This window comes from Centroberyx affinis, unplaced genomic scaffold (assembly GCF_046629955.1).
Source record: "Centroberyx affinis isolate AG114_WGS23_722 - 3 ecotype Tasmania unplaced genomic scaffold, CSIRO-AGI_Caff_v1 ptg005149l_1, whole genome shotgun sequence".
NCBI classification, from domain to species: domain Eukaryota; kingdom Metazoa; phylum Chordata; class Actinopteri; order Beryciformes; family Berycidae; genus Centroberyx; species Centroberyx affinis.
Genome location: NW_027282556.1, coordinates 19,309 through 33,523, shown reverse-complemented (window position 1 = coordinate 33,523; position 14,215 = coordinate 19,309). Strand labels below are relative to the sequence as shown.

The window sequence follows — 14,215 nt, the reverse complement described above, 5'->3', positions numbered from 1 at the left end:
AGAGGTCAGAGATATAGCTGATAACCTGTAGTCAATAGTGTATTAATCCTGTCATCTTCTTTCTTTCTGCCCCATCAGCCCCACAAAGATCTGTTCCTCGCTAGCGACGCCCAGCGAGCCGCCATCCCCCGCCACGGCAGCCATACCCGCCCGCTGGTCCCGGAGATGTGCTTCAGCGCCGGGAACGGCAACACCGAGCCTCTGCCCTCCAACTCCCACATCGGAGAAGACGGCACCAGCCTGCTGCTCTGCTGCTCCTCCTGCTGCCTGCAGGTCCACGCCAGTGAGTAGAAAAACCCTCCAGAGTCAGATGAAATAAAGCAAGAAAGGAAAGTGAAACCAACCCAAAGGCTGAAAACACAGCATCATTGTGTTTAAAAGGCTTCTTACCCAAGACATGTAATTATGTGATGTCTTTCAGTGTCTCTTTCACTGCTGCCTTGTCTAAGTCTGTGGTTTCCGGCCAGGGAACCCCAGGCAGTCTTTAATTTCATTCACTGGAAGATAGCACAATAAGAGAATGTGTAAGAAATACTATTTCTGATTAGAGGTTTCACTCTTCATTGCTGCCTCCCCACCTCTTAACATATAATATTGCGATTCTGTCCCGCCAAGATTTCACAATATACAATATTATTGCCGTTTGCGTTTTTTTTTCTTTCCAGGTTTTTGTTTTTTTTGGGGGGGGGGGTGGGGGGGTGGGGGGTATTTTATTTATTCTAAATTTCATCAGATTTCTAGGCTATTAGGGGAGGAGGTGGGGGATTTCGATATCGTGGAAAATATCACAATATTCACACAATATCGCAATATTGGATAATATCAAATATCGTCCCAAGCCTGTATCTAACAGCAAAAAGGTGATATTGCAGGTAATATTTTGAGAAATTCGACAGGTAGGAGACTTCCCTAATGGTGTGGAACAGGGGCTTATTTAAAGAAAAGGGGCATACATGCTCAATCTAAAGAAAATAACCCAAGAAAATAGTTTTGCTCCCTGTTTGTTGTGGCAGAATAGTTTGATTCTGTTCAGCAGTGAAGAGACTGGCAACTGTTGGCACGCTGCCACATTTGATTTGAACCACCCCGGATCAGATCAGGGCCTGGGCCAGCTGCAGGGCCAGACAAGGTTATGGACTGACAAGCTGTAGAGACGGCCTCTCCCCGGCCTGTCAAAACTCTCCGCTCTTCTCAACGTGTTTTTACCCCGGGACCCCCGAGAATACCGCTGGAAAATAAGCAGCGCAGAAGAGGAGACTGTACTACAGCGGCGCAACAAACCGTCTGCTCAATTCCCCCGCCGCCACGCTCAGAGGGGCTTCCTACTTTAACTCTCCTTGACTCGGGTTAAACCAGCTAAGAGGCTGCTTGTGCAATGCAAAGGTCTCTCTGAAGGCAGCGCACCATAAACTTCCCCATCTCTTATTTACACCGCTTTCCACACTTGTTATTTTTTTTTCTCAGAGATAGCTGACTTTTAAGGGCATACAGCATCCGTCAAAGTGAAGCGTGAGAGGACAGGCAGCTTGTTAACATTGGGTGTGTGTGTGTGTGTGTGTGTGTGTGTGTTTGTGCACTGGGGGAATCTCTCTGTGCTTTCCTCTTCTGCACGTTGTCAAATAGTGAGATTAAGTCTATTTTGACCAGAGAAATCACTTGTCTAAGATGCTGCAATTACTAATTTGTTCAGGTGAGGAAAAAATAAAGAAAAAAAAGGCCAATTAAAAACATGAGGGATCTAAACTAGGATCTCTTCTTTCTGTGTTGTATTGTCATATTTTATTTCTTTTTTATCACTTGTCTATGTTTTATCACGGTGCAAATATACAACAAATCTGTTAATTTAGGGAGATATGTTTAAGAAAAGAATCACTGGTTCTGTAATGAATATTTGCTTTTGTCTGCTGGCTGACAAAAACATCCACATGTGCAAAGGCAAGCATCTAAAATTACTGCATGGACGAGCACACACATGGTCTAACACTCACTCACACACACACACACACACACACACACACACACACACACACACACACACACACACACACACACAGACGGACCGAGCCTCTTGGGTTCTTATTATCCCTAAAGCTGGACTGTACCTCCAAACAGGCCAGTTCATTAGTCATCCGGGGATGAGCCGGGCCGGCCGGGGAAGCAGCGCCGCTATTGATAAGAGGACATGAAGCAGAAAGAACTCCTGTCAAAAACACACACGCTCTGCCCTCCGTCCCTCTGCTCCTCGTTGTTTTGGGGCGGACGTCCAACTAAAAAAAAATCATTCAAACCTGTCTAGGTGTTACAGAAATACACCAGCCGTTTTGGCAAATAAGCTCAAATTGGAATTGGCGTGACGAGGAGACGGGTCGAATAAATTTATGATGCGCTAACAAACTGGTTAACAAGCTGGTTTGTCGCAAAGTGCTTTACAGAGAACAAAGGACACAAATACAGTGGGGAGGGAAAAAAAAAACGATAAAAACAAGAGGTATAAACAAGACTGTGCATTTAATAAATTTTGAGATGTGGTGCCAGAGCCTGACCTAAAAGAGACTTCCCCATATTTCAGTGCAACTCTGCCAGGGTGAGGGGGTCCGTTCCCATCGGGGACACCCTTGCTGAATACACCCATGGCACTGGAAGGTGCTTTGTCCACTAAATGTGATATGTCATGGGACAGAGTTGTGAAGTCTTGTTTTCTCTGCTCTGCTACAGGTTGTTATGGTGTGAAGCCGGACTCCGTCGGCGGCTCCTGGACCTGCTCCCGGTGTGCAGCGGGCGCCTGGACAGTGGTGAGTCGTCACACAACGGGACGCAAAACCGAAATCTCAGGGTTCCTACTTAAGTCTGGTAAACTGTGGAAAATCGGTTTGATTTAGCCTGATATTCAGACTGAATGGCCATTTCGTTCCCACTCCATTATTCAGCCTGAGAGTAGTTTTCTGTGTATGGTGGGGGTTGATTTTCCCCGAACAAATCACTAGTGACTGATTTATTCGGCTGCTCTGATGCTGTGCAGCCAGTTGGCCTCTACATCCAGCCAGCCAAGTTTACCGAGAATGTCAGTCGGTTTTGACAAAAATATAATCATTGCAAGGACAAATGGGGGTGATTTCAGTGAAAATAACATTGCACGAACAATTCAAACTTTAGTCCCACCTGCAAAGGCGCTGATTGGCTTGATTGTTTCTCCGAGCGAGAACAAGCCGTTGACGAGGGAAACACCAGACTCTCTGAATCGCTTGACAAAATCTGAAAAGTGGGTGGGACAAGATTCAGGAGTCTGGAACCAAGCTGGTTTTGATCCTCTCCAGGACTGGAAAAGGGTTGGGACTGGACAAAACAGTCTGGAGAAGTTGGGGAAAATATTGTTGAGTGCTGTTCGTACAAGTGGCTACAAGTATTATCCAGATACAGAACCACCATCGTTTAACATTCTGTAAAATCTGTTATGTGAAAAAAGGATCTTCACCTATAGAGTGATATGGACTAGTTCAGTGGTTCTCAACGTGGGGTCCGGGGACCACCAGGGGTCCTTGAGGGGGTTCCAGGGGGTCCCCAGCAAATTAATGAATTGTTAAACTTCAGCATTATTTGAACACAATTAGAGAATGTAGAAGAATGACTGTTTTGACCATAGTTTCACTGTTATCTCTCTACCTACAATACAGATAGTCATGGAATTCTGGACAAAATCATATCTAACAATAAAAATAATCTGAGATTTGGCTCCAAGAGACAAAATCTCATCAAACGGGGGTCTGTGGCCCTAATGTGGACTAAATTAGGGTCCTTGATATGAAAAAGGTTCAGAATCAGTGGACTAGTTGATCATGTTTCCCTGCCGCTATCAACATGCATCCAAATCCAGTCAAGAAGTGAATGTCTGGAAAAAGTCTGGAAATGTAAAATGTGTGTGAACCCAGAGGTCTGGACCTCTGTGTCCTCCTAAATCCTCACTGTCCAAACCTAACTCCTTCTGCTTTTCTGTTTTCCAGGAGTGTTGTCTCTGTAACTTGAGGGGAGGAGCCTTGAAGACCACCACAGACAACCGGTTAGTGGTCCACATTAACTCAGTTCGTTTTTCCATGGCCATCTCTGACCAGCTTCACGAGTTTATAATGTATCGGTGCCTCCCTCCCCTCTCTCCAGGTGGGTCCATGTGATCTGTGCCATCGCCGTGGCCGAGGCTCGCTTCGTCAACGCCATCGAGAGGGAGCCGGTGGACGTCAGCGCCGTCCCAGATAAACGCAAGAGTCTGGTAAGTTTGGGTAGAGACAGAGGAAAGGGCTGCGGTTATTTACCTGTTGACTTTACCTTTACATTTTACATTTCAGGTGTTTAGCCCACACTGTTAAAATCAGTGAGCAACGTCAAGCTCAAGCAAATATGGCTGTTGATTGACCCATGTTGGCCGTTGGAGGTATTGAACCTTCAACCTTTCCGCCAAAAGATGGTCTCTGTAATCAATAGTAGGGATGGGACAATATATCGAAATTCAATATATCGCAATTCAAAAATGTGACAAAACGTCTCGCGGGTCAGAAAAACTAATCGCGGCATTAGCTCCGTTTTGTTCTGCTGTAGAAATCACAATTGAGACAATTTCACAAGCTCTCCATCCAAATTATATTATTGTCACTTTGTAATGACATTTTTAAATTGTTGTTTACATTCTAGCAGCCAATGGCATCGCTAGAAAGATTTGTGGCTCAGAAATATATAAAAAAAACGTAATTCTGCGCAGTCAGACTTTGTTGTCATTGAACTTTTATTTATTACATCGTATCATGGTTGTATCGAATCGTATCGTGACGCTACATAACACTACAAAAGTGCTTATGTCACTTTCACAGTGTTGATGTCAAACTGAGTCACAGGTAAAAGGCGCTGGTTGGCATCCAAATACACAGATTCCTCACCTTCGCTCTCAAAATGGCCGCCACACAGCCACCAACTTGTCAGATTCCTCGTTCCTCACCGCAAACTGTTGAATTTCTCCTTCCTCGCTCTTGTCCTTCGTTATCGTATCCTCTCTCCATCCCTCATTTCCCTCTCTCGCTCTGAACAGTCTTTCCTGCACTTTTCCGTGCGTTTGCGTCTCTGTTGCGCTTCGCTTCTCTCTCTCTGTCACTCTCTCTGTCACCATCCCTCCTTCCCCCGGCGGATGGATGGATGGTGTTTTCCGCGAGCCGAGGAGGACGCGGGGGTAAAATAGATGTGCAGAGCGGAATGGCTGAATAATCAGCTGTCATTTCTCACTGCGCCAAATGAACTGCATCGATCCCGCGGGCAGGAGGCAATTTCTCCATTGCTGCCGCGCCTTTGAACACACCCCCTCCCTTCCCTCCCTCCCTTCCCTCTCTTCATCCCTCCATCCCGTTCTCTTCTCCTCTCTCTCTCTCTCTCTCTCCGTTCGCTCGATCCCACTTCACAGGCAGCGGTGCGGCTCGGTGGCGCATTGTCACAAATCTACAAATAATGTCACCCCCCCCCCCCCTCCCTTTCTCTCTGAATAATCTATCAAAGACAAGCCGGGTGTCATTTGCATCCAAGTGCTGTCAAAGCAGGTTTCCTCCACCTCTTCTTAAAAGGCCATGAAAAGAAGCTCTGCGCTCTAATGATTCGGATGACTGAGCTGATCAAATGTGAACACGCACCCGCGGAGCCAGTTTATATTGCACCGTGCTCAGCAAGCAATCCATGTTTTCTCCCCCCCCCCCTCCTCCATCTTTGAAAGTTTGGTTTTCGAGGAGAGAGAGAGAGAGAGGTTCCACACGAGCTGCGTTTGTCGACGTTTTTTAAGAATGTCTCAGCCGCACCAACGCTGCACAAATCCTCAAAAGATGTACTTTTTCCCAAAGGAAGCGATGAGCGTTGGAGGTACAGAGATTTTTTCCTGTTCGTTAGAGAGCAGCCTCAAGCTACGAAAGTGCAAGCTGCTTAAATAAATCATCCTGCCATCCTTAGAACTAACTGTTGAATCTTCCACCTGTCCACTCTCCCTTTTACGTGCATAAACACACGCACACACACACAACTCACCAAAATCTCCCTCTGGATAAGCTTAAAAGGTGAAATTAAGTCAGGGTTTGGTAGGTTTCTTTCAAGATTGAATTATTATTATTAAGTACGCGTTAGATGTACACTACAAGTCAAAAGTCTGGACACACCTGATTAAATGTTCTATGTTTTTCGTTATCTTAAAGCCATTTTGATCTAAAGGCTTCTGCTTAAATGCTTGAAATTAGTTTCTTAGACAAATATAAATAGTGAAGTTGATCCTATGTATGAATTTCTTTCCAAAGCCTTTTGCCTTTCCATGAAGGCAAAGGGCGGCTACTATAAAGAATCTAAAATATAAGTTTTTTTGGTCACTGCATAATTCCATTTGTGTTATTTCATAGTTGTGATGTCTTTTTATTATTATTGTAAAATGTGGAAAATGGTAAAAAAATAAAGACAAATGTGGTGTGTCCAAAATTTGACTGGTAGTGTAAATGCCAAAAGGGCAGAGCAAGTAAGGGATAAACAAACAAATGAATAGAGACAAATAAAGGAGCCTTTGATGCCGATAAATTTCTCCCATGCTCCTCTGCTGTCGTATTGCCCCCCCCCTGCCCCGCCTCCCTGTGATTCTGACAGGTGGAAAACTAAAAATTGGTCGTCGTCCAGCCGGTGAAATATCACATGGCGCGGCCCTATTGAGAGCTGTTGTGCGTTTCCCCGCGCCGGTGCAGAAATGAAGTATTGGCACTTTAATAAAGAATTTTTATTTCTTTATTGATCTCCTTCCTTCCCCGCGCTGCACCGCTGTGTGATTTGTCAGAAGGAGGAAGGAGAAGAGAGGAATGAAAGAGAGGGATGGGGAAGACATGGAGTGTGTGTGTGTGTGTGGGGGATGATAGATAATCACAATAAAGGAAATACACAGAAACATGCCAGCCACATAAAATAAAACAATTGACAGAGCAGTAGATTGAATGAACAGGGAAGTGGAGGCATGGGGTGGAGGGCGGAGTCTATTTGTTACAGCTAAGCAGGTTTACATGGGTTAACTGTATAGAATTACACTGATTAGAGAATCGGCTTTATTTCTCAGCGTTAATATTTTTGAAATGGAGGTGATGTTTTTGGGAAGCACCTGAGGTTGGTCTGGCATAGAGACGATAATACAATATGACAGACAAAACTCCCTTACATAATATTATTTCGTCTTCACTGCATCCCTGCCTTCCATCTCTGTCTCTCTCTCAATTTTTCAATTTTTTTTTTCAATTCAAGGTGCTTTATTGGCATGACAGTTCACAAACAAACAATATTGCCAAAGCATGTAACAACAAATTAATCATCAATTAACCATCTCTCTCTCTCTCTCTCTCTCTCACGCTCTCACTCACTCACTCTCACTCACTCACTCTCTCTCACTCACTCTCACTCACTCACTCTCACACTCTCACTCACTCACTCACTCTCACTCACTCTCACACTCTCACTCACTCACTCACTCTCAAATTCAAATATGCTTCATTGCCATGACAGGAAAAAAAAACTCTCTTGCCAAAGCAGTACAGTATTTCAAATGGGGTAAGATTGCAACATTGACTAATAATTAATAAAGAATAAACAGCAATCTAATGAATAGCAACAATCATCAACAGCAGTATAATCAAAAGCAGTTCAGTAACATTACTAGTTCAGTTAAATTTTACAGTTCAGTTCATAGCAATATTGGAAAGAGAAGAACTCTTTTGAAAGAGTAAACAGATATAAAGGGAAAAGAAGGGTAAATTTGGAACAGACAATCCTTTTATGTTTTTTCACACAGCTGACAGCACACAGCTACTCGGTGTATTTGGTTTATTGTGAACTAGCAGCTCCAGACAAACTGAGCTGCTAGTTCTCTCTCTCTGTCTTTCTGTCTGTGTTTTATCTGAATGGAGAGACAATAAAAGAGGGATAGGGATAGGGATAAAGGAAGAGATAAGGAGAGAAATGGGAGACATGGAGGGTTGAAAGTGAAGAATGAACAGGTAGTAGGTTGTTGGAATAGAAACAGGTAGTCAAATGATTCGGGGGGGAGGGGAGGTGGGGTTTACCTGTCAAAGCGGCTGGGAGAGCAGACAAAGTTCCCAGCCACAGGCAAAGATTTAGCAGCATCTGGCCGGCCGGCTGCTGGTAATTTCCCACCCGGGATGAGAGCAGGGAGAGGGGGAGAGAACGGAGTAAACGTCGAGAGGGATTTGAAGAGGAAATCGCTAGAAGACAGAATAGCAAATGGGCTTGTATGAATGTGCAAAGTAGTGATGCAAGACGCTAAAGGATGCTTAGAAAGAGTAAAAGATGAAACGAAACGTTTTGAAACTGGTAGCGACGGTTCAGGCAGCTGTTATCAGCAAATAAAAAGTTGCTTTTTAACAAAATATTGACTTTTTTTTCCAGCAAACCTCTGAAGAAAATCTCGCCACGGTGTCTGTCGCTGATGACTGCACAAGCTTTTGATGCACAAAAGCTCTCCACCTCAAAACGTCCGCTCTATTTTTAATGAATAGAGACTTGTTAGAGTGGAGTACCAAACGGAATCAGAGATGTGAGAGAGGAGAGACCGATTAAACCGCTGATCCTTCGCGCCATCTATGTTTCATAAGGGTTCCTACGGTCTCCAGTTGGAGTTTGACTGCGTGCCAATCCCGACTGAAACACTGAAACACTCTTTTGGTTCTTACAGCTTGTTTTACCCTGCTGGGTGTAACAGATGGGTGGGGTTTACTGCATCAGGTTAAATGGACCTAAATTTGCTTTCGGATACTTTTCTGCGATTGTAAAACTTTTTGATGCTCGTTCCGCAAGCATTTAACATCACATCTGCCATATGGTGGACGCTGCATACATTTTTAGCATGGGCAGCCCCAGTGGGAACTGTGTCAGTGTTGGTGCCTTGCTCTGCTCACTGATCTACACAGGGAACGGCACTCCGGCAGCCATAGTTTTGGTATCCTGACATCACCAGGTTCACTGATAATAAGGATCTATAATAGTGAAGACCAGCTTATACCCTGCTAGCACGTTCTACCCTCTTAGCCCCGCCTCTCTGTTTATATACTTTCCCTCTTGTGCATTTAATATTTACATTTTAAGTACTTAGCTGGCAGTCATATACAGAAAATGCAACACTAGAATGAACTTCAATTACAAGTTCACCGGCATTATAACCAACCAATTGTTAATAAGTAAGTAAACTTTATTTATAATGCAACTCCCAAAACAAATGTTACAAGGCGCAGTGCAATAATAAAGCTGCAATACAGATGAAAATTAATTAAACTAAAAATATATAAATTAAAACAGACATCAGCAGAACAGCACAATAGACAGACACGGTTATGATAAAGGCAGGTAATTTTAAAGGCATTCTCAAAACTGTGCAAAGGACAGACTGTCATTACAGAATAAAGTGTTTATGATGTAAAATAGGTTTTTAAAAGCATCCTGACTACATTCCTGCGACACTTGAATGATCATATAAGAGAGAAGAGCAGGGAAAAGAAATAAAAACAAGAGCTGAGGAGAACGATAAAACTTGTGAGGAATTGTGAATTTGACTCTTACCCAAACCACCAACCCTAACTCTTTTTATTTTTATCTTTTTTTTTTTGAATTGCAGAAGTGTGTGTACTGCCACAGCAAGAGCGCCAACCGGAACCAGAGCGCCTGCATCCAGTGTTCGTATGAGAACTGCGCCACCTCCTTCCACGTCACCTGCGCCCACATCGCCGGGGTCGTCATGAAGCCGGCGGACTGGCCCTACGTGGTGTCCGTCACCTGCCACAAGCATAAACGCACCAGTCAGAAGGTAAGAGAAGGGAATCATGGGAAATGTTCACAGGATACAGGGTTCCTACGCAGAGTCTGGAAAGTCTGGAAAAGTATTAAAAATGAATTTGATCATTTTCAAGGTCTTGGAATAGTTTGGGAATTTGAAAAAAATGTCTGGGGAAAAGTATGGAAAATGTTGTGGTTCAGGTCTGATACACACATAATTCTATCTTTTATGTTGTTGTAGAGCCACTTTGAGTCCACAGTTTTTGTTGATGTGAAGAATAATGTTCAGATAGAGGGACGCTCTTATTACCCAGCCGCTGTCAGCATGCATTATATCAAATACCGACCAAAATCAAATCCAGTCAAGAACATAGGGTCTGGGAAAAATATGGAATTTTAAAATGGAAACCGTGTAGGAACCCTGCCAATCATCTCACATATTCTGATATTTGTCGCTGTGAAGAACAGTCTTCATCTATACAGTGATATGACCTAGTTAGCAGGGGCAAGATGTCTATCTGCGTAAATCATATTGAACACCAGAAAAAATCTTCAAAACAAATCAAGGTCTGGAAAAAGTATGGAATTTTTTAATTGAAAATGTGTAGGAACCCTGAGGATAACTGTCATAGCGTGGCAGTCGGTTCTGAATGGTAGAACTTGCTGCCACAAGCTTGAAAAGTTCATTTCTTATATTATACTTGTTAATTTGTAAAAAAAAAAAAAAAAAAAAAGTTCATCATTCAATATTTCTGAAATGAAAAGTAAAACAACTAACCTACTATTGTTTTTAAACAGTCCCACAATTTGCTTTAACTTTATGCTATCAATCATTTTGAATGAGTAGGTGTCACTTCTTTTTAAACGGTCGATATCTCATTTTGTATTTTCCTGTAGAAAGTGATTGTTTTATAAATGGAAACAACACAGTGGAAGGGGAATTGAGCGGTTTTTGATGCCGTCACAGGGCCGGGCTGAGCATCGTTACTCTTTAAAGGTCCTTTCAGGATTCAGTTTTCAGCAGACAAATTGTAAACTTGTCTTTCTCTTTTTGTTATGAAACGACCCCATGAACAGATGAGATTTTTTTTTATGGGGGCGACAGGAGCCTAAAGATTAGAGAGACGGGCTCATGACAGGAAGGATCAGCGGTTTAACTTCCCAGACCAGGAGGGACTATAGACAGACAGACTGTGTTATTAGTTATTTTTCTGTCCCGCCGCCACACATTATTCTGAACAGAATAACTCAACAACAACACATGATAGAAACTTCATACTCGCTGGTTCTCCCTACAGAGTCTGTGATCTGGTTAGCACCTTGCTACATAAATTTGCATATTGATGAGAAAAAAACTGATTTCAGCACAAAGTTCATATTGATACCACCCATGTATTATGTGAAGATGAGGATGTTGGCATAGAAATATTTGCTAATTACTGCATTAGCTTAATTAATAACCTCATTATCATAACGGGTTATGTGTAATATATAGGGATGGGTGTTATTTAGGTTTTAGGCATTTAGCTGTTGATCCAAAGTGAGTGAGCAGTTAGGGGTTCAATGTCTTGCTCAAGGGCACTTTGACAGGACATGTGGCTTTTAGAGCTGCAAAGATTAATCGATTAGTTGTCAACTATTAAATTAATCGCCAACTGTTTTGATAATCGATTAATCGGTTTGAGTAATTTTTTAAGAAAAATAAGTCAAAATTCTCTGATTCCAGCTTCTTAAATGTGAATATTTTCTGGTTTCTTTACTCCTCTATGACAGTAAACTGAATATCTTTGGGTTGTGGACAAAACAAGACATTTGAGGACGTCATCTTGGGCTTTGGGAAACACTGATCCACATTTTTCACCATTTTCTGACATTTTATAGACCAAACAACTAATCGATTAATCGAGAAAATAATTCACAGATTAATCGACAATGAAAATAATCATTAGTTGCAGCCCTACACCCTTTGGCTGTAGTGAGCTTCAAACCTGTGATCTTCCAATTCTAGGACAGTCTCTCTGACCACTAGACCCCGCCCCCTCTCCTCCAACCTGTCCTAACTGTTTCCCTGCTCTCCCCCCCTCAGCCTCGGACGGCACCCAGGGGTCCCAAGGGTCCGAGCCTGGGCCAGAGGGTGATCGGTCGAAACAGCGACGGCTGGTTCTACCACTGCACCATCATCGGCATGGCGACGCAGACCTTCTACGAGGTCAACTTTGACGACGGCTCGTACTGCGACAATCTCCACCCAGAAAACATCGTAGTGAGTCTTCCCTCTGACCAGTTAGACACATACATGTGTACAGGATGAAGAGTTCATTTCAGTAAACTTTATTTCCTTTTTTGAAACAACTGAAAACTAGACTCCTTGCACTACCAGTCAAAAGTTTGGACACAGAACATTTTTCTTTATTTTTACTGTTTTTCACATTTTAGAACAACGGCTAAAGACATCAAAACTATGAAATAACACAAATGGAATTATGCAGCGACCAAAAAAGTGTCAAACAAATGAAAACTATCTTATATTTTAGATTCTTTAAAGTAGCCGCCCTTTGCCTTGATGGAAAAGCAAAGGCTTTGGAAAGAAATTCACACATAGGATCAACTTCACTATTTATATTCGTCTAAGAAACATATTTCAAGGATTTAAGCATAAGACTTTAGATCAAAATAGCGTTAAGAGAATGAAAAACATAGTACATTCAATCAGGTGTGTCCAAACTTTTGACTGGTAGTGTACATGCTTGCCAGCAGTAAGTAAAATCAAATAACCTGTAATAGCTCACTACTTTAACTTAAGAACAAACATTATCCTCTTAGTAAGGCCTACTATGCTAACATTGAATCCTCACCAAAGGATTAAGCCCACTTACGAAGAAGAAGTCCAACAAACAACATGCAAAACCTAAATCAAACAATCCAGTGCTGTAAAAAGACATGAATTATTTTACCAGGAAACCAGGGAAGTTGAAATGAATCCTGTAATAGGTAGACAAACGCTTCCACAAGCAATTTGAAGTGTAGTAGAAATGTGAAATGGGGGGGGGGGAAGCAATCTTCTAATGCAACTGCACTGAATTACCAGAGGCTTTTCAGACATGCACAGTTCAACAAGGACCTAATGAAAATCCCTCAGTCTCTTAGCGACACATCAGCACATCTAGACGCTCGCCAGAAAAGAACATAATTACCCAAGGTTTTTCATTCTTAACGTTCTGACCCAGTCTGTGAGAGTGTTGTCGTTTTCAACAGTAGGTCAACCCAAAGACCTGCTTTTCTTTACGAAGCATTTTGGCAAAGTATGTGTCACTTTTTTTCAAATGATGGATTCCTCAATTTTTTGAACGAAACTCTCCATTTATACTTTGACCTGATAGCTGGCAGCCTCAGGTCAGTTTCTCATTATTTTGTGCTTAAATCAGGGGTTTTACAGGATAGTGAAAGGATAGACACCTTACATGTTGTTTTTCTCCCTTGCATTCTTGCCTCCTATCTTTTTCCTCTTCTCCTCTCTTTCACTGTTATTTATTCTCTCCCTTTCTCCCTCTCCATTCGCTCTTCTTCCCTCCTCCTCCTCCCCCTCTCTCTTCCCCTCCCTCAGAGTCACGACTGTCTTCGTAACGGTCCTCCTGAGGTGGGCGAGCTGATGGTGGTCAACACCATCGAGGGTCAGATGCTCAACGCCTCCTTCGTCAAAGAGCACATCCACAGGCTCTACCAGGTGAGACAAAAGGCTGCTATACAACCCCCCCGCTCAGTTTCTACCACCCTGCTGAAGTGTCTCTGCCTGGGTCCAGACCTTTGAATCCGCCCACTCCACCGAGTTGACTGATTCTGGTCTGGCATCGTGACATGAAACAGCGGTTTCTCAGTTGAAAAATGATCAGTCCAATGAGCGCCGGGGGGGTCTAACGATTAGCCAATCAGCGCCATGGACGGGACTAACGCCGTTGTCAAGCTGTTGTCAAGCTGTGCGCCGGAACCAAGGAGGAGTAATAACAACAATGGCGACCGCTATAGACAAGATATAGACGCTGCTATCGAGGCTGTTCTGAATCCATTAAAAGTACCAATTACTTTGAAATCCGAAATACTTTGTTTTTACTTGGCTCCATGTTGTCAAAGATGCTCTATACTTTCTGAACCGTCTCTGGTGTTGTCATGGCTACGCATCAGTGTCGACTTAAAATGACGTTAGATTCAGGCGGATACGTCGGTCTCTAGTGATTGGTTAGGGAAAATCGAATCCCCCTCCCCCACGGAAATCGGTTAGAGTGGAGGCAATGTCAGACTGAAGATGGAAATGGAGTGGAACGAGTTGACAGTTCTGTCTGATATCAGGCAAGAAGTGTCTCTGAGCAAGGCACCAAGGGGGGGCGGCTGTCACCTA

At 43.1% G+C, this 14,215-nt stretch overlaps 1 pseudogene; it reads left to right on the top strand.

Annotated features, from left to right (window-relative positions):
• Nucleotides 1–14,215, top strand: part of LOC139666833 (lysine-specific demethylase 4B-like) — a 31,313-nt pseudogene that overhangs the window by 9,520 nt on the left and 7,578 nt on the right.